Raw genomic sequence first — 8,954 nt, 5'->3', positions numbered from 1 at the left:
CCTCTCACACACCACGCCAGTCGCCTCCTCCCTGTCAGTATATGGAAGCATCGCTGCTGCAGACAGCCAGTTTGTTGACACAACATGATGCCCTTATCTCTGGGAAAGAATTTACCAGGATGTTCACAGGCTGGATAAGCCTTTGTGAAGAGTGCAACTTAAAGCCTTCCGAGTGCGCATGTACAGGAAGTTTGTCAGACTTGCTGGAGGAACTGAACTGAAAGGACGTGTTTTTCTCTAGTGCTGTAATGTCAGAAATAAACATCATGTAAATAGATTTCTGACTTATTTTATTTCCCCTGCTGAAGCAGGAGGGAGGGGTTGTGCATTTTACCCACGCTTGGGAAAATGTCGCCTATCAAAATCTCCCTGGTCTGTTTGGATATCAGCCAGAGGAGGTTACCGGTAAGCAAGCTCCGAGGACACTGAGAGGGGCCAGCCTCTATGGAGGGGGCTTGCAAACCAACAATGGTAGCAGAGCCCGATGGTTGCAGCAACAAGACGGTGAGCTCCAGGTGGGAGATGTTTTTTTGCTGATAAGCAGCGATCCACGGACCTCTGCGATGCTGATTTATGGCTGGATGGTGAACGCGAATTGAAAAGTCTTCGGTTCCCTGAGAAGAAAGGCTCTTGTTTCGGATTAAACAGAGTGCAGCAGCCGCATACTTCACATTCCAGAGCTGATATGAAGTTCCATTGCTATGCGACAAGTCGTGAGTACCTTTTAAGCTAAATTTATGAGCTGGTTAGCTTAAAGAGCATAAAGAGCAAAGAAGCTTCAAAAACGAAAGCAAGGCTGTGTGTTTTTCAGCGACGCTTTTTGTAAACAAACTGTTGGAAAACGGGGCTTTCCAAGCAGAGCGAAGCTTGCTGATAGCTCTTGGATTGCAGCAAAGGCTTATTGTTTACAGATTCTGTGAAAGGGAAAATTCCAGGCAGCTGGACTGACTGCCAGGTGCAAGCAGCTTGTAAACAACAGACTTTTGGACTTTCCAGTTTGTAGCTGACGCTGCAGCTTGGATTAAAGATGGCTCTGTTCTCTCAGAAACTGAATAGCCAAAACTGGCTAGAATGGTCATTTGCAATGGAATTTTTACTGGTGGGAGAGCAATTATGGGACTTAGTGCAAACTCCACAGCCTGTTGCTGTACAAGCACAGGGGAAGAAGGCTGCAATTCAAAGTGAATTGAAGCAGCGTGTCATGAGAATTTTGGCGGAAAATGTGGACGCTTATCTTGAGCCAGTCCAAAAGGGTGCAGAGGAACCAAGAGTCGCTTGGGAATCACACCGCAAAGCTTGTGAAGCTGGGGTGGGAAGCAAGGACCGAGAATTGGTTGCACCAAAGGGGGAGAGCCAAGATGAAGCTAGCCAAATTCTTGAGGGCTCATCGAAAGCTGGGAGGAGCTTTGAGCCACAACAAGGAAGTGGAGAGACTGTTGCTGCTGTTGCTGATGATGATCCTAGCACTGCTGCAATGGCTGTTGCTGATGGGGGGAGTGAAGTTCAGAAATCAAGCACCCCCACTACTATTGCTACAGAGGAGAAAGCTGTAGCTCAGAATGCTGTTCGTCAGGAGACACCAAATCAGGACAAAGGAGCTAGAGGGAGCTTTGTAAAGCCTCAGACTTCAAGCAAAGGTCGTACCCAGTCCCAGGCAAAACCAGATATGGCTTTGATGTCGCTAAAAGCCACATCATCCGTGGAGAACTCATAGACACAGGATGCACGCAACACATGACATCACGTCGGGAACTCTTTTCTACGTTTGAGAAGCAACGCTTCACTGTGAAACTGGCCAATGGTCAGGAAATGGAAGCAACCGGGATCGGAACAGTGTATCTAGAAAGTCTGAACTTGACTATTAACAATGTTTATTTTGTTCCAGGTTTAAAGTACAATTTGCTGAGTGTATCTCAGATCACTAAGAAGAAACTGGTGTTATCCTATGATGAGGAAAGCTGCAAAATCTACAAAGATGGAGAGCTGTATCTTTCTGCCAGAGAGAAAGATGGACTGTATCTGTTGACATTTGATGAAAGTGATTATAAAATGTGTAGAGCATGCGAATCTAAAATGCTTTCTCTTGCAGGTATCTCGAAAGAAGACACAAGAGGAAAGGCAACAAAGATTAACAAAGTTTTTCAGTGAGTGTATGCTGATGTGATTGGTCCTTTAGCACCTTCTAGAGGCAATGCAAAGTACTATCTTGTATTTGTTGACCATTTTTCTCAATATGTATGTACAGTGGTGCCCCGCAAGACGAATGCCTCGCAAGACGGAAAACTCGCTAGACGAAAGGGTTTTCCGTTTTATGAGCTGCTTTGCAAGACGAATTTCCCTATGGGGTTGCTTCGCAAGACGAAAACGTCTTGCAAGTTTGTTTCCTTTTTCTTAATACCGTTAATACAGTTGCGACTTGACTCCGAGGAGCAACTCATAGAACGCAGTGTACATAGTAGCCTTTTTTGAGGTTTTTAAAGACTTTGGTGATTTTTGAAGCTTTTCCAAAACTTCTTTTGCAGCCATTTGGTAAGTTAAGCTTTTAAAACTTTTTTGGGGGGTTTTGGATTTTGGGTTGGGGTGTTTGGAATTCAAGGACTTGGTGTTGGGGAGGGGTTTGCAAGAATCTGGAAGCTTGTGGTTTTTTTCTGCATTTTTATGATTCTCTGTGACCATTGGGGCACTCTGCTTTTTTTAAAAAAATTATGGATTTGAATTTCTGTGTGCTGGGTGGCTGGGGGAACAGTTGGGGAGGGGTTTGCAAGAATCTGGAAGCTTGTGGTTTTTTTCCTGCATTTTTATGATTTTCTGTGACCATTGGGCCACTCTGCTGTTTTTTTAAAAAAATTCTGGGTTTGAATTTTGAAATGCTCTTTACAGTATGTGTGACTTTAAAGAGCACTTAATAAACTCTTGTTGTACCAAATTTGGCTTTGTTTGGACTTTTTTTGACCATAGGAACGCATTAATTGATTTTCAATGCATTCCTATGGGATTTCGTGCTTCGCAAGACGAAAAATTTGCTAGACGAAAAAATTCGCGGAACGAATTAATTTCATCTTGCGAGGCACCACTGTATTTACGTATTGCAGAATCCCAGAGAAACCTTAGAAAGGTTTAAGGAGTTTTAAACCTTAAACAGTGGAAGGATGTCTGGAAGTGCTCTCCCGGCTCACCTGGCCCAGTCGGGGCTGAAGAGGTTGAGCCCAGTCGAAGCTGACAAGATTTAGAAGCCTGCTGCCTCTGGACTGTGGAGGCAGAGCAGAGCCATTGTGCTTCACGGCCTAGTGCTCCATGAATTTGTCCCCTTGTCTTGTCCCCAGCTCAATGGGTGGAGCACAATAGTCTTAATCTAAGGGTCACCGGCTTGAGCACCATGTTGGGCAAAGGATTCCTGCATTGCAGAGATCTGAACTAGGTGACAATTGTGGTCCCTTCTAACTCTGCAGTTCCATGATTTTAAGCTGGTAGCCGTCTCTGCCTCCAGTGGCAGTGAGTTCCATAGCTCAATTGTGTGCTGCACAATGAAATGCTTTTATCTGTCCTGGATCTCCCACCATTCAGCTTTCTTGGAGGGCCAACACTTCTACTGCTATGAGGATCTGCAATGTGGAGATAATGTGTCTCTGCCTCCATCATGGGGACCAGAGCAGGGGGTGGGCAGTTCGTTTGTCCCCACCTGGGACAGGAAGCCTTGACAGAGAACTTTCTTGAATTAACAAGGACTGGTTTCTTGAGGCAGCAGGAAAACAAAGCAGGAAGGAGCAGGCCTCTCAAACACAACACAACATCTCTCAGCTCCAGCCTCCCTGAACTGTGGGAACAGAAAGTCAATCTGGGAGATGCCATGCACTGGCGTGTGTGTGTGTGTGTGCGTGCAATTGAGCTGCATTGGTGCTTTAGATGCAGGGACATCTTGCTCTGCAGTGTCTACACTGAGTGGCTGTGGCTCTACTGGATTTCAGACCGGTACCTTTCCCAGTGGAGATGAGGGGGTTGAACCTGGAAAAAGCAGACACTGTTCCCCTGAGCTGCAGCTCTTCCCCATTTTTGAAGTAATGCTCATGACCTTCTTTGTACTATTTGTTTAACTTTCTGAAGACCCAATTACCGTATTTCTTGCACCATAACACTCACTTTTTTCCTCCAAGAAAGTAAGGGGAAATGTCTGTGCGTGTTATGGAGGGAATGCCTACGGGTGGCGGGGGGGATCTGCTGCAGTCGTGAGTAGAGGATCCATGGTTCCCCTTCCTTCCCTCCTCCATGGTTACAAAGCATGGATCCACATGGATCCTTAGGATTTTTGCATTGGGCTACTCCAAACTCACTGTCAGATCACATGTCTGTGGCCACAGCATGAACCACACAAATCATATATCCACTATTTCGTTTAGAATATTTTTTTTCTTGTTTTCCTCCTCTAAAAACTATGTGCGTTGTTGTGTATTGAGTCAAAGGATTTTATATCTGTATTATTATTGTCTGTATTTGCATTAGGGTAAAGTAACTGCCTTTTGGTTCCAGAGGGTACAGCTACTATTGGTTCATTTAAGCTGCTGTATTTGGATCCTCTGTCTTATTGGTTGCCTCCAAAAGGCAGGACTGTGATTGCCTGATATTGTTCCCTCCAAAATGTATCCTTTCTAGCTAGTTCCCTGTCCCTATAAGTGTAGCTCTCCCCTCCTCAAGTTTCAGTCTTGTTGCGTTAATAAAGAAGTGTTACTAGAGAACTGTCTCCAGCATATCATGTCAAGAGAGCTGAAATCACAAACCCCACGTCACAACAACTGGCGACGAGGATGGGATGCTGTTCTCTCCCGTGTGCTCACTTGGGTGGGGAGGGGGTGGCCAGGTGGTCCGCATGAAGACAAATTCAGGCCTTATGCGACAAGGCAGCACGAGTTATCCATGCATAAGGGTTGTCTCCTGTGGGGAGATAGGGTGATCATCCCAGCACCACTAAGAAACAGGGTTCTTGAGACGCTTCACATGGGACACCCGGGAATGGTCAGGATGAAGTCGCTAGCCCGATGTTATCTGTGGTGGCCTGGAATGGACCAGAACATAGAGCAATGGGTACGAACATGCAAGGCATGCCAAGAGGTGCGGCCAGAAGTGGCCAGAGCACCAGTTCACTGGTGGGAGCAGTCCAGATCTCCCTGGAGCCGGCTGCACTTAGATTTTGCTGGGCCATTCCAGGGGAAGGTCTTTTTGGTTATCGTCGATTCCAAATGGTTAGAAGTGGCGATGGTCCCTAGCATGGCATCAGCTGCCGTAATCAAGGTGTTGAGGCAGCTGTTTGCAACCCACGGGTTACCTGAGACCACTGTATCAGATAATGGGGCAGCTTTTGTATCGCAAGAATTCAAGGCATTCTTGGCTGATAACTTCATAAGAGGGGTCACATCCGCGCCCTTTCACCCATCCTCCAATGGGCAGGCGGAGCGCATGGTAAGAACAGCCAAAGAATCCATTGCGCGCTTAATGGAGGGTAACTGGTCAGCTCGCATCGCACGAATGTTATTTTTGCAGCATGCGACGCCGTGTACTGCGACGGGCAAGTCGCCAGCTGAGCTGCTCTTGGGTAGAAGATTGGTAACGGTGCTGGATTATGTCCACCCGGTTAAAATGCCAAACCGTAATTCAAGAGCAAACCCCCAGGCTGAGACTGACACAACAAGGTATTTCGCCCCTGAAGATCTGGTCTGGGTGAGGAACTATTCACGAGGTTTGCGGTGGGTGGCTGGTGTGGTCACCCGGGCTAGTGGACCTGTGTCCTATTATGTGACCTTGGAAAATGGGCAAGGTTGGAAGAGACATATAGATCAGCTGAGGCGCCGGGCGCTCAGCAGGGAGGAGTCTGATAATTCATCCCTGGCTAACGACGCAGAGCTGCAAGACCAGAGTGAAAATGGCCCAGAGGTGCAGTCACCAGGGGCTTCAGCAAATGAACCAGGGTCTGCTAGTCCTCAGGATGACGAGGTACAGGTAGGGGACCCTGAGATGTCTGGGACTCCATCTGTTCCTGACGAAACCCCTATAGCAGCCCCCCTACCACAGGTGACACCCAATCCAGAACCGGCAACACCTGTTGTCAGGAGATCAAATAGAAGTTGTAGGACCCCACAGTACCTGAGAGATTACGTCTGCTGTGCTCACTAGGGGGGGAGGGGTGTTGTGTACTGAGTCAAAGGATTTTATATCTGTATTATTATTGTCTGTATTTGCATTAGGGTAAAGTAACTGCCTTTTGGTTCCAGAGGGTACAGCTACTATTGGTTCATTTAAGCTGCTGTATTTGGATCCTCTGTCTTATTGGTTGCCTCCAAAAGGCAGGACTGTGATTGCCTGATATTGTTCCCTCCAAAATGTATCCTTTCTAGCTAGTTCCCTGTCCCTATAAATGTAGCTCTCCCCTCCTCAAGTTTCAGTCTTGTTGCGTTAATAAAGAAGTGTTACTAGAGAACTGTCTCCAGCATATTATGTCAAGAGAGCTGAAATCACAAACCCCACGTCACAACATGCGTGTTATGGTCTGGTGCGTGTTATAGAGCGAAAAATACGGTAATTCCTATCTTAGGTGAAAAGCAATTAATAAGAAGTCCGACAAATTCATATATTCACATCCAAAAGTCACACTCAAAACAAGACCCCATTTAGAGCCCCAGAGAAACATGCAGCTGAATGATATAGACCAGTCATGATGTTACAATCACTAAACCAAGATGGCATCGTAAGAGTTGAACAGAAAATGGCGTCCTCTTATCTTAAATGGTCTTCACGACAAGGCAGTGCAGACCCAGAGGCCCATCTAGTCCAGATTCCTCTTCTCCCACTAGCTGATTAGGTGCCCCAGTGGGAAGCCCCCAAGAGGACAAATACAGTGTGAGTTACTGGGAGCTGTGGTTGTCAGTGTGGGTCTGTGGCTGCCCTTGTGATGTGTCCCCAGCCTTCGTTAGGAACCATCAAGTTGAGATGCTTCATAATGGAGTCTAGAACATTTGGGGACTTAACTAATTAACCTGGGGTGGGGGTCTTGCTTCTTTAAAAAAAAAAAATAACTATTCATCAACAAAACACAATCCATTTTGTTATCAACTGCAGCTGGTGCAACACAGAGAAAGTTACATACGCTTCAGGTTACAGACTCCGCTAACCCAGAAATATTACCTCGGGTTAAGAACTTTGCTTCAGGATGAGAACAGAAATCGTGCTCTGGCGGTGCAGCGGCAGCAGGAGGCCCCATTAGCTAAAGTGGTACCTCAGGTTAAGAACAGTTTCAGGTTAAGAACAGACCTCCGGAACGAATTAAGTACTTAACCCGAGGTACCACTGTATTATTATTATTATTATTATTCCCTGCCCATTTGACTAGATTGCCCTAGCAAAACTGGGCAGCTTCCAACATATATAAAAACATAATAAAATATTAAACATTTTAAAAAACAAAACCTTCCCTATACAGGGCTGCCTTCAGATATCTTCTAAAGGTTGTAGAGTTATCTCCTTGGTTTGTGGGTCGCCTAACTCCATGCCCCCAACATGTCTCTGATGAAAATAGGGACATCCTAAGGAAAATAAGGACGTTCCAGGATCAAATAAGAAATGAGGATGGTTTCAGTAAATCCTAGAAAACAGGGACACTTGGTGGGTCTGTTAGAAGGGGGTGATGTAAGGGGGTGACTGACTGAAACACAATCTTTACACATAAATGCTAATTAAACACCTCAGACCCCTTACCTTACCCGTTTTAATGCACATTGAGACTCTCTTGCAACACATCCCAGTTATAACATGCAAGTTCTAATTAAATCGTAATATTTACTAAACCTAACTGTTTAACACCATAAATCTATTACAATGAACTTCTATCATGTCACCTCTTACCTGAAGGAGCATCTTCACCCCCACTGTTCAGCCCAGACACTGAGGTCCAGCGCTAAGGGCCTTCTGGCGGTTCCCTCACTGCGAGAAGCAAGGTTACAGGGAACCAGGCAGAGGGCCTTCTCGGTGGTGGCGCCCGCCCTGTGGAACGCCCTCCCACCAGATGTCAAGGAAATAAACAACTATATGACTTTTAGAAGACATCAGAAGGCAGCTCTGTTTAGGGTTGTTTTTAATGTTTGATGTTTTATTGTGTTTTTATATTTTTTGGAAGCCGCCCAACAAGTTATCATCATCATCATCTGTGTTGCAATGCACAAGCATCCATCCTGCTTGCAGAGAGGTTATGTTGCTGCTTGGCCTTCTCAGGGTTAATAGCAGCGGAGCTTGCTTCCTAGAGAGGAAGGGGTAGCTGCCCCCATAAATCAATCAAAATCAATAAACACCAATGCGAATCTAGAACCCTAGAGAAAACTAGCTACTTGCACGCGCACCCCCCCCCCAGCCAAATTGCTAATGGTGTGCTCTGGTCCATGGGGTCATGAAGAGTCGGACACGACTAAACAACAACAACAAAATTTTCAAAAGCAGTTGGCTCGTAGAAATGACACCATTCTTCAAAATATAAAAGCACCATATTATCCGTCATTTACAAGACAGGACAAAAAACGAATCTGCATGAAACTGCGCCCCTCTGCAGTCTACGCCCTCCGCTGCTTCCTAGGTGGCCTAAGGTAGCTCCAGCCCTGATCACAGAGTTATAGCGTTGGAAGGGACCCGAGGGTGCAGACCCCCTTCAGTGCAGGAATCACAACTTGCAGACACCATCCCACCTGAAAGCATGCTCACCTTTGCCAATGGGCAGGTGATTTTATTGCTGAAACGTCGTTTACATCCCACCTTTTTCACTTCAAGGAGCTCAAGGTGGCCTTCATGGTTTTCCCCACTCCTCGTTTCATCCTCACAACAACCCTGTGAGGGAGGTCAGGCTGAGAGGCAATGACTGGCCCAACGCCACCCAATAAGTTTCATGGCTGAGTGAGGATTTGAACCCTGGGCTCCCAAGCCCT

This window comes from Podarcis gaigeae (genome assembly GCF_964106915.1).
Source record: "Podarcis gaigeae genome assembly, chromosome: 2".
NCBI classification, from domain to species: Eukaryota; Metazoa; Chordata; class Lepidosauria; order Squamata; family Lacertidae; genus Podarcis; species Podarcis gaigeae.
This window is presented reverse-complemented; position numbering follows the sequence as displayed.